Source organism: Schistocerca gregaria, chromosome 2, assembly GCF_023897955.1.
Source record: "Schistocerca gregaria isolate iqSchGreg1 chromosome 2, iqSchGreg1.2, whole genome shotgun sequence".
Classification (NCBI taxonomy): domain Eukaryota; kingdom Metazoa; phylum Arthropoda; class Insecta; order Orthoptera; family Acrididae; genus Schistocerca; species Schistocerca gregaria.
Window position 1 is genome coordinate 398,572,765 of NC_064921.1, and position 12,327 is coordinate 398,585,091.

Consider the following 12,327-nt stretch of genomic DNA (forward strand, 5'->3'; position numbering starts at 1 on the left):
GAGTGAGGAAAGTAGTTGGGTGGGGAACTGTTCTAATAAATGTAATTCAAAAGTGTTGAATGACCTAGTGCACTTCCTAATCTGATTTTGACATACCAGATCTCTTCCTGGATATAAATTCTTGCAGACACATTACAATCTGTAGTACTGTTCTTTGCACCATATGGGAACGGAAACGAATTGGTGATCACTAGTGCCTTTCCAATCACAGAACACAAATATCAGTACTTGGTTAAAATAGCATGTTCGTACTTCATTTGGTCAATGAAACTCTTTCTTGCTGTTAAAAGTGCATTTTGCTTTCCATTTTGTAATCTTTTTTTTTTTTTTCTCTCGAAATGTGCATTTCCAAGCCTTTTCTGACTCACAGTAACTTGCTTCTTTTTCAGTTCATCCACCAACTTTAGAGACACGAAATTTCTCTGTTGAAGTTGTAAGATATGACACAACATTTACACTAATCCGATTAGACCGATGACCACGCTATCTGGTCTCCTTCCCCAAACAACCAACCAACTAACCAACGTCTGTTACTTAAAACAACTGGCATTCAGCTGTAACAATAGAATAACTTCATGTGGTTATATTTTTACGTAAATGTTTCTTATGCACAGTGACAGTAAAATATCAGAAACCATTGTTCCATTTCAAGAAACGAGAACCAGTGGTAATAGCAGTCTTATAAACAAATTGATTGCTATCAGTACTGTTTTGATTTCTTAAAGGACTGCAGAAGCTGCCTCATATTGTTTGATATGTGTTCAAGAAGATCATCAGTTCTGTCTCAGCAGACTTCATCCACATGGTCTTCCACATCTGTTACTTAAAACAAATGGCATTCAGCTATAACGATAGAATAACTTAATGTGGTTATATTTTTACGTAAATGTTTCTTATGCATAGAGACAGTAAAATATCAGAAACCATTGTTCCACTTCGAAACCAGAACCAGTAGTAATAGCAATCTAATAAATGAATTGATTGCTGTCAGTACTGTTTTGCTTTCTTGAAAGGGAACAATCTTCTAAATGAACCACAGACATTGCTGAGGTGGAGCTACATACAGATAGCCATACTGTATGTACTACCATGACGGCAAGGGGTGTGGAGTTATTGGCGCAACTGTCTAGGGGATTGACTGATCTGCCCATGTAACATCAACCAATATGGCTTTGCTGTGCTGGTACTGCAAGTGAATGAAGTCAAGGAGAAAATACAGCTGTCACTTTTCCCTAGGACATGGTTACATGATGATGGCATCCTCTTGATTAAAATATTACTGAGGTAAAATAGCCCGCTATTTAGATCTTTGGGAGGGACTACTCAGGAAGGATGTCATCATCAGAAAAAACAAAACTGACAATCTATGGATTTGAGTGTGGAATGTTAGCTCCCTTAATCAGGCAGGTAGGTTAGTGTGAAGGTACAGATATTTTGGAATTTTAGTCTGGGAAGATCCCCATGATTATCTTCTTTTATTTAATATTTCTGTAATCTCTCTTTATTTGCTATACTCCAAGTCTTTGGCTACTTACTGAAGTAGACTTGAGTAACGTAACTACGCCTACAGGGTGTTTAAAAAATGACCGGTATATTTGAAACAGCAATAAAAACTAAACGAGCAGCGATAGAAATACACCGTTTGTTGCCATATGCTTGGGACAAAAGTACATTTACAGGCGGAAAAACTTTCAAAATTACAGTAGTTACAATTTTCAACAACAGATGGCGCTGCAAGTGATGTGAAAGATATAGAAGACAACGCAGTCTGTGGGTACGCCATTCTGTACGTCGTCTTTCTGCTGTAAGCGTGTGCTGTTCACAACGTGTAAGTGTGCTGTGGACAACATGGTTTATTCCTTAGAACAGAGGATTTTTCTGGTGTTGTAATTCCACCGCCTAGAACACAGTGTTGTTGCAACAAGACGAAGTTTTCAACAGAGGTTTAATGTAACCAAAGGACCGAAAAGCGATACAATAAAGGATCTGTTTGAAAAATTTCAACTGACTGGGAACGTGACGGATGAACGTGCTGGAAAGGTAGGGCGACCGCGTACGGCAACCACAGAGGGCAACGCGCAGCTAGTGCAGCAGGTGATACAACAGCGGCCTCGGGTTTCTTTTTGCCGTGTTGCAGCTTCGGTCCACATGACGCCAACGTCCACGTAACTACTGTAATTTCGAAAGTTTGTCTGCCTGAAAATGTACTGTTGTCCCAAGCATATTGCAACAAACGGTGTATTTCTATCGCTGCTCGTTTAGTTTGTATTGCCGTTTCAAATATACCGGTCATTTTTGAAACACCCTGTACATTTCGAAGAATAAGGTGGACAAGAGTCCTGCGGGGCCAGAAGACATATAATTTTATCCTGATGAACCTTCACATTAGAAAATTTAAGGGAAATGGGGATTAGTGAAGTTCATTGGCAGGATGAACAGGACTCGGTCAGGTGAGTACAGGTCTTTAAATATGAAATCAAATACAAGTAACGCAGTAGAGTGTCTAATAACATATAAGAAAAGAGGAACACGGAAAAGCTACTATTGGTTGCTTAGTGAATGCATTATTTTAGCCAAAACAGACACGAAGCCAACACCTACCACAGTAGTACAAGACTAAATGGCAACTAGATCCACAGATGAAGAGACTGAAAACTGTATAATGAGATAAAAGAAATTACTCATAGAGTCAAAAGGGAGAGAAAAATTCAATTGTGGGTGCCTGGAATTTGTAAGTAGAAAGAGGAAGAGAAGGAAAATAAGTAGGAGAATGTGGAATGGGGGAAAGGAACAAAAGAGAAAGCCTCATTCAAGAATTTAACACAGAGCATAATTTAAATTTGGTTTAAGAATCATGTGAAAGAGACCTAGATACACTTGAGGTTCCAAGCTTGTTATGTGAAGTAAGGCAGAGTGTTCAGAATCCTATTTTAAACAGTAAGACATTTTGAGGGGAGATGTAGACACTTAACCATAATTTATTGGTTATGAAGTGTAATTTAAAAATGAAGAATTTTCAAAGCAGTAGTAAATTAAAGAGATTGGACTGGATAAATTGAAAGTACCAGTGAGTGTCGAGAGCTGCGAAGGGAGCATTAGGCAACAACTGGCTGAAACAGGGGAAATGAATACAGTATAAGGTGAACGGGTGCTTTGAGAGATGAAACAATGAAGACACCAGAGGATAAAATGGGCAAAAAGACAAGGTCTAGTAGAAATCCAAGGACATCACTTGTGATAGTGTATTAACTTGATGAAAGGAGAACATATGAAAACTAAACAGATGAAAGGGAACACAAATGTCTAAAACATGGGTGCAACAGAAAGTGCAAAATGGCTAAGTAAGAATGGCTAGAGGATAAATATAAGTCTATAGAAGCTTGTATAACTAGGGGAAGGATAGATACCACCTCATTAAAAATTAAAGAGGCCTTTGGAGAAAAGTGAAGCAGCTGTATTAATATCAAGAGCTTAGATGGGAAACTAATACTACACAAAGAAGAAAAAAATGAAAATTGAAAGGAATATAAAGAGGGAGTACACAAGGGAAAAGAAGTTAAAGGCAATATTGTAGAAAGAGAAGAGGATGTAGATAAAGGTGAAATGAGAGATACCATGCTGTGAGAATAATTTGACAGAGTACTGAAGACCTAAGCTGAAAGAAAGACTTGGTGTGGATTACATTCCCTGAGAATTGCTGATATCCTTGGGAGAGCCAGCCATGACAAAATTATTCCACCTGGAGTGCAAGATGTAAGAGAAAGGGGAAATACTCTCAGACTTCAAGAAGAATGTAACAATTCTGATTCCAAAAAAAGCAGGTGATGACAGGTGTGAATATTGCTGATCTATCACTTTAATCCAAAATAATGACATGACTTATTTACAGAAGAATGAAAAAACTGGTAGAAGCCAACCTTGGGGCAGATCTGTTTGGGTTCCAGAGAAATATTGGAACACACAAGGCAATACTCCTCCTACGAATTATCTTAGAAAGTACCCCTATAAATTGTAGCTTTTGTAGGCAGAGAGAGCATTTGACAAAATTGGATGGAATACACTCTGAAAATTTTAAGGTAGTTGGCGTGAAATAGGGGGAGTGAAAGGTTATATACAACTTGTTCAAAAACCAGATGGCAGTTACATGAGTGAATCAAAGGGTGTGAAAAGGAAGGAGTGCTTGAGAAGGAAGTGAGACAGGTTTGTAGCCTGTGCATTGAGCAAGCAGGAAAGAAAGCCAATGAAATATTTGGAGAAGGAATTAAAAGTTTAGAGAGAAGAAATAAGAACTTTGAAATGTGCCGATGCCGTAATTTGGTCTGAGACAGCAAGTGACTTGGAAGAGCAGTTGAACAGAATGAACAATGGCTTGAAAAGATGATATAAGATGAACACTAATAACAGTAAAACAAGGATAATGGAATAGAATCTAATTAAATCAGGTGATGCTGGCAAAATTAAATTAGGAAATGAGAGACTGAAAGTAGTAGATGAGTTATGCTATTTGGGCAGTAAAATAACTGATGGCTGAAGAAGACAGGATATAAACTGTAAACTTATAATGGCAAGAAAAGCATTTCTGGGGAAGAGAAATTTATAAGAGAATACAAGCTTCTGAAATAAAGTGCTACAGAAAAATTCTGAAGATTAGATGGTAGACTTGGCAACAAAGGAATTGAGATGTGACTTGACTAAAAGAATGGATTAGTTAGTATTACACATTCTGAGACAACAGAGAATCATCAATTTAGTAGCGGAGGAAAGTATGGAGTGTAAAAATTGCAGAGGGAGACCAAGAGATGGATGGGAAGCAGCACAAGGTATACTCAGAATGTATGCCTGCAGGCCCCATTCTGTGCATTGAAGAGGCTTTTCCTACAGCCACTGAGGGAACAGGGGGTAACCAACTACAGGTTGTGGCACAAGTTGGCACAAACAATGCATGTTGTCTGAGTCTGAAGCATACTTGAATCATTCCAGTGACTAGCAGACAGGGTTGAGAAACCAACTTTACTCATGGAGTGTCAATGAAGCTCACAATGTGCATAATTATCCCGAGAACAGATCGTAACCCACTGGTTTTTAATTGAGTGGCAGGCTTGAACCAGACACTCTGTGACAAGGTAGACTGCAACTTCCTAGACTCGTGCTATAGAGTTGAGAGTCATAGGGTCCCCCTAAATAGGTCACGTATCCACTACACGTCAGAGGCAGCTACTCATGCAGCAGCCTATGTGTGGGATACACAAAAGCGTTTTCTAAATTAGGTGGCTCTCCATCCAATCCATATAACAACAGCTGTGGGAAACCCAGAAGTACCAGTGTAAGATTCAAAGAAATGCCTCCCACACATGAAAGTATTAAAATCCTAGTGGTTAACTGCCAAATCATGCACAACATAGGTCCAGAGTTCGAAGCACTCCTAAAACACATTGAAGTGCACATAATATTTAGGTACAGAAAGCTGGTTAAAACCTGAAGTTGATGGCAGTTGAGACCTTTAGGGAAATTTTAAGCTTGTACCAAAAGGTTAGGGAAATGGGAAATGGAGGTGGTGTGTCTGTTGCAGCACACAAGAAACTTAAATCCACCAAGATTAAGTTGGGGAAGACTTAGTATATAGGGTGCTCAAAAAATTACAATAGGTTCCTTCTGTCGACCACCAGACTGTCTTGATGTAACAGAAAACTTTAGAGGAAAACTCAGTTCACTTTTACATTACTTCTTCCTAATACTACTGTATTCATTGGAGGAGACTTCAACCATCCAACAATTAATTGGAATATTTATAGTTTAGTTATGGTGGATGGGACAGCCTGTGAAATGTTATTAAATGCTTTCTCTGAAAACTACCTAGAACAGGTAATTCCACCCATGACAGAAACATATTAGATATAATGGCAACAGACAGACCTGACATCTTTGAAGAAGTCCAAAACAGAACTGGTATCAGTGACCATGAGGAAGTAATAGCACCAATTAATGTCAAAATACAAATGGCAACTAAGTCAAGCAGAAAGGTTTGAATGGTCAGCAAACTAGACAGCGAAACAACAGTGTCATACATCAATGGAACTTGAAACTTTTAGTTCAGGACAGGAGTATGTACAAGAACAATGGCTCAAGTTTCAGAGCATAGTTGATAATGCACTGGATAGATATGTACCCAGTAGGACATTTCTTAATGGGAGATATCTTCCATGGTAAACTTACCTAAAGGAACAGAGACTGCTGCATAATAGGTATAAAGCAAAACATAGGACTATAGATAGAGAGATGCTGAGAGAAACACTATCAGCTGTAAAGAGAGCAATGCATGAAGTCTTCAATGACTGATGTAGCAGAATATTGTCAAATGATCTTTCTCAAAACCCAAAGAAATTCTGGTCATGTGTAAAGGCTGTTAGTGGCACCAAAATGTCCAGCCACTCATGGACAAGACTGGAACTGAAGTTGAGAGTAGCAAAGCACAAGTAGAAATGCTTAACTCATTCCCTCAACTAAATTGTCTAACCACTGAAAAGATGAGTGAAATAAGTACCTGAGTGTGTGCAACTCTGGACTTGCGTACATTCTATTGAACATTATTCATCTCAAATCTGTCATCCTACACATCCTGTCATTAAACTGCAGCAGGAACGTTTCTGCCATTATGTGACTCAAATAAATGATTTAACTTCATTGAATGCACAATGGCTTGAAAACAGTGCACTGACTTCAGTGTTTCCACACAGTTATGTCAATTCCAGCACTTCGCACATCACACATTGCCCAGCTGGTTGACAATGTATGTTCTGGACTTGATATTACCTCACAATGTGCAACTACTGGTCTACATACTTCGAACCTGCTGCTCAGCAGCCTGGGATCTGTGCGCTATTTTTTTCCTTATACAGATTCCGGCAGCTACAGCTGTACCCCACATGATAGTCAACTGCACTTCCACGCCTCCCCGCATTACACATCCTCAGGCTCCCAAACCATCAACCTTCTGCATGTTCATGCATGCAATGCTGCATGCTGACATCACATCGACCTTACCACAACCACCTCAGATGATGCATCACTGGAACCCCTGCAACTGCTCAGCCAACGTTTTGCCACTGGCAGTGCTGTACTGCCTTCACTGGTCATTGCAAGTCGACCTCCTACACCAACAACTACCGAAACATGAGGAGGGTTGAAGCTGTTACCCTCTCTGGCATTACAGCTGAAACACTTTCATTAATGCCTGGATTGCCCATTTCAGTGCCCTTCTTCAATTACAACAGACCAGGGCGGTTATTCTGTGTCCTTGCTCTTCTCAAAACCTTGGAAGCTCTGCGGTGTTGACAAATTTCACACCATCACTTACCTCCCACAGAGCACTGCTTTCATGAAACACTGGTTCCGTACACTTATGGCAGCACTCGTGCCATGGTAGTTCCTTGTTGGAAACATTACTATGGACCCTTTTAGGGATACATGCAGCTGACAGTCATCACTCACAGACGTGTTGTGCGGTGAGCCCCATGTCCCACTTGCACAATTGGTTGCTCCTCTTACTATCCCACAGGACAATGAGCTGCCTGCACTGGTTGATGAACACAACGCGCACGTCTGTATGGCATTTCTACAGCCTCATTTTCTAACCCATGTTTTTGTCCACAAAGAATTGGCCACTTGTGATTATGTGATGCTCCGTGATGACTGTATTCACACCCAGTTCAGCCTCCATACTCAGGCCCTCACGAAGTCTTCACTCACGGGCAGAACACCTTCAACATCATACTTAACAGCAAACATCAAATGGTCTCATCTTTGTCATCTCACCACCAGCTTGAGACGACGCATCAACCACGCACATCTGGCTCCTGAACTCTTTTGAGCTTCCTCCCAATGCTGACCAGGATCTTATTTCAGTGAAAATTTCCTCCAATGGCTGGCTCTCTATCATTGTCCCCATTTGACCTTTGGTTATGGACATCACTCCAACCAATGACCTCCACCACTCCTGCATAGGACATCCACTCCACCAACCTGAGCAGATGCAAGATCCTGTTGTCAATTGCACTGCCTGCTCTGCAACTCCCCCGCGCTCTGTGCTTCCCAAAGGGGGAGGAGGGGGGGAGGGAGGTATTTCCGGTGACCATCGATCACTAGAACACTGTCATTCACATTTGAGGTTACGATCTTTGACTTGGCTTTCTTTGTCTTTGTGTATGTACACCATTGTGTATTGTTCAGTTGTGTTGTGCTTCTATGTTTCATTAAAATTTTTGATAATGACTCGCTTGTTGATGGTTTCCATCCTCTTAGCATATTAACATTAGTACTGAATTAAAACATATTTAAGTAATCATAACATCATAAATTATTATACAAACATTTACGAAGATCACATACTTCCAGCTGACAATGTGTCAATATTTTTGAAAAAACTGGAATAATGCGAAGGTAAGCTGAAGCTTCAGTTTAGTTTTAAGGGCACTACCTCTGCATATTTCACAGAACTCACAAATTCAAACATCTACTCCCCCAAAAACAGTGGGTTCACCATGAAAAATAAACCGCTCTGAATATCAAAGTTTTACGTAATATCTGTAACTATATAGTGCGCTTATTATTAACACCAAAAAAACAATAACCTGGTTCATAGGCTACGCTTACTCTATTATACTCTCTTCTGTTCTCTCCTCTGTAAACATCTATTCACACACACAAGCAAATGGTAGTGAGCATTGGTACACTGTTTCTGAATGCCCAGTCAGTGGCATTTGCATTCCTCTCCAGTGTAAACCAGTCTTAAAAGAGCACACACAAACTGAACAGAGCTGCTCAACTATGACATATGTGCAGAAAAGAGAAAAATCTCAGTTCTGTGTATGCACAATGGGTTCCTCTGGCCATGACTCTAGGCAGCAGGCCGTGCCACGAGGCTGAGATCTGCCTGGTCAGGTCCTTAAGCGGCCCCTGGATGGTCAATAGTGCCACAATATCATTGCATTCACTGTTGTTGCGTTGAAAATGTGTTCAAAAGAAGCTGAAAGTGTGTTATAATTAGAGCACATTGAATTCTATGAATCACTGCTGACATTGTGGGATGTTAGAGCACCTGAGTATAAAAATAGAGATGTTAAGAATGAATTATACAATTTGTTGCTCAGAAAATACAGGGAATGGCCATGAGGGTGATGTTTTAAAAAAGTTAATCATGCAAAATTATGAATAGACATTTATGTATGTGTACACACCTACTCAAATATAATCCTTTAATGCCTAAATTATTGCATGGCACATTTACATAATTATGTCTCAAATATTTTAATGTGAAACTGCACTTGCAAATTTCAAGTCTTCAAAGGAATTGCTAGTGGCCAGGTCTCTTAACCTAATAAATAAGCACTTACTTAGTGGAATTATGTTTTCTCATTCCAATATTTTGTTTTGATCACGGGGATATGGTCACTCATAGAAATTTATCCAGAAGGGGCGAGACTCTAAAGGGACAGATGAGTTGCAGCAATCTGTCACATGTCATATTGCCTCCAGTCAGTCAGTCACCTCAGCATCTCACACATGAGTGCTAAGCAGTTACAGTCAGTATCACACATGACAAGTTTCAGTCAGTATTACAAATGACATTGTGTCAAGAATTTCTATGGCAGAAAATGAATTGATATGTTTAGCAGCAGTTGCAGTTGATTTCACCATCTCAGTAAATTCATTCAAAACAATAAATAAGCAAACATGAATCGCAATTTAACATGTTTTGAAACTCTTTTCTTGGGAACTATGGGATACTTTACAGAATATGTTGTACCATTTTTTTCACTGATGCCAAGAGAGTTATGTACATCTTTCCAGTGTGCTAATACAATTCATTGTTCATTTATATGTCCTTAATTTCTTTTTTATTTGTTAGTCTTATAATTTAACTGCAAGTATTTGCACAATTTGCACAATTTATTTGCCATCTTTATTTATTTATTTACATTTTGCTGCATGTAGTTACCAGCTGATGATTTTTGCAAATGTCATCCATGGGTTGAGTAAAAAATTGATACAAATAATACTCACATACAGTAATGGTATAAAAGGTCTGTTTAAAAAATTCTGGAACTTATCTTTCACTTACTGCACATGGTCTCCTTTGAAATACACTCCTCCACAAACAATATACCACTCCCAATGCTGTTACCACTTCCAGAAGCAGTCTTGGTACACCTCTTGCTGCATCACGCGAACTGCCATCTGTGAATTTTCTTTTATCTTGTCTGTTGTTGGGAAATCTTCGTCCTTTCAACTTTGGAAATTAAAGAAAACTTCTTCAACGGCCAGGTCAGGAGAGTATGGAGTATGAGGCAGCACAATACTTTCATTCTGTGCAATAGTCACACACTGACATGGTTGAATGTGCAGGTGTGTTATCATGATGCAGGAGCCACAAACTGTCTTGACACATTTCAGGCCACTCTCTCATTTTCTTGTAACTGTCGCAACACTTCCTGATAGTACCATCAATTAACTGTTTGTCCCTGTAGTATGAATTCATTATGAACTAATTCTCCAAAGTCAAAGAAAACTATCAGCATGGCTTTGACATTTGACCTGACTGTATGAGCTTTTTTTTTGGTATTGGAGAACATTTCCCGACCCATTGTGAAGACTGAATCTTAGTCTCTACATCATAAGCATAGACCCATGTCTCATCACCAGTTATGATTCTCTTACAGAACATCTCATTCTCATTTGCACAATCTGGAAGCTCTTCACTGATTGTGAGGCGAAAGTATTTCTGGACTTTACTCATGACCTGTGGGGCAAACTTGGTAGCATCATGATGCATTCCAAGATGCTGTGTCAGGATTTTATGACATGATCCAACTGAAATGTTACATTCTTCTGCAACCTCTCGGACCATCAAACTTCAATTCGTACGCACAATTTCATTGACGTTCCTGACATGAGCATAGTCGGTAGATATCGATAGGTGTCCTCAACGAAGGTGATCTTTAACATCCGTCCAGTCTTTTTGAAACTGTGTGAACCTTTTGTAACACTAAGTATGACTTAAGCACTCATCACTGCAGGCTTCCTGCATCATTTGGTGTTGTCTCTGTAAAGATTTTCTTGAATTCCAGGCAAAATTTAATGCATATGCGCTGCTCCTCTAACTCTGCCAATTTGCAAACTGTATGACACAATGTTCTATTCAATTAAGCACTGAACAATAACTAATAGACATACAACAATGAAACTTCCGGCAGTTACACAATAAACAAAGGCTTGTGCAGAGATGTCAACCATATTTCGTTCCAACACATCATTGGTGCGAAATTATGAATGTTCTGGAATTTTTTGAACAGACCTCATATATATTCATCTTAACATTCTAAATATACCACATGCTGCAATAGACAACATGTAGCATAGAATTCACTGAGTGAAGAGTGTAGTGTTGGCAGAAGAGCCAACATCGTGTTACTAGAGGAGGCCGAAATGCACGCGTTTTAGCTCACGCAGGCTGGCATGAGGAGGGAAGAACTATACTGACGTGAGTTCTGGAACATGACAAGGAATTAGAATTCAGAAAGCAGATTTAATTAGTTTCATACTTAACTTTAATCCAGTAATGATGAACGTCACTCTTGACGGTACATGAGTCACAATATTATCTGTTCAGAAGACATAGTAACTGAATATGGCGCCTTGCTAGGTTGTAGCAAATGACTTAGCTGAAGGCTATGCTAAATTGTGGTCTCTGCAAATGAGAGCGTATGTAGTCAGTGAACCATCTCTAGCAAAGTCGGCTGTACAACTGGGGCGAGTGCTAGGGAGTCTCTCTAGACTAGACCTGCCGTGTGGCTGCGCTCAGTCTGCAATCACTGATAGTGGCGACACGCAGGTCCGACGTATACTAACAGACCGCGGTCGATTTAAAGGCTACCACCTAGCAAGTGTGGTGTCTGGTGGTGACACCACAAGGAGAAACATTTATTAACTAGGTAAACTTTTAACTCTCTGAGGAACAACTTTGGTTCATAAGTTTATCAGTATATGGCAGCTTGTTGAAACATAGCTCATTAATATAAAGAGTGTTGTCAATTATTTATAATTTTGTTCTCTGCCTGAAGTAGTTACCCATACTTCTAGAATCAGAATTATGAGTATCACTGCAGTTATTTAGTTCGTTTCTACTATTCACAAAAAATATATTAAGTTTATAAGAAAATAAGGAATGTATTGTTAAGATATTTATGTTGGGCAAAGGTTTCATGACAGACTCTCCGGGCCTTAGCCCGTGCTCTAACCTAAGTGCCCTCTTCTATACTACCAATACTCTAT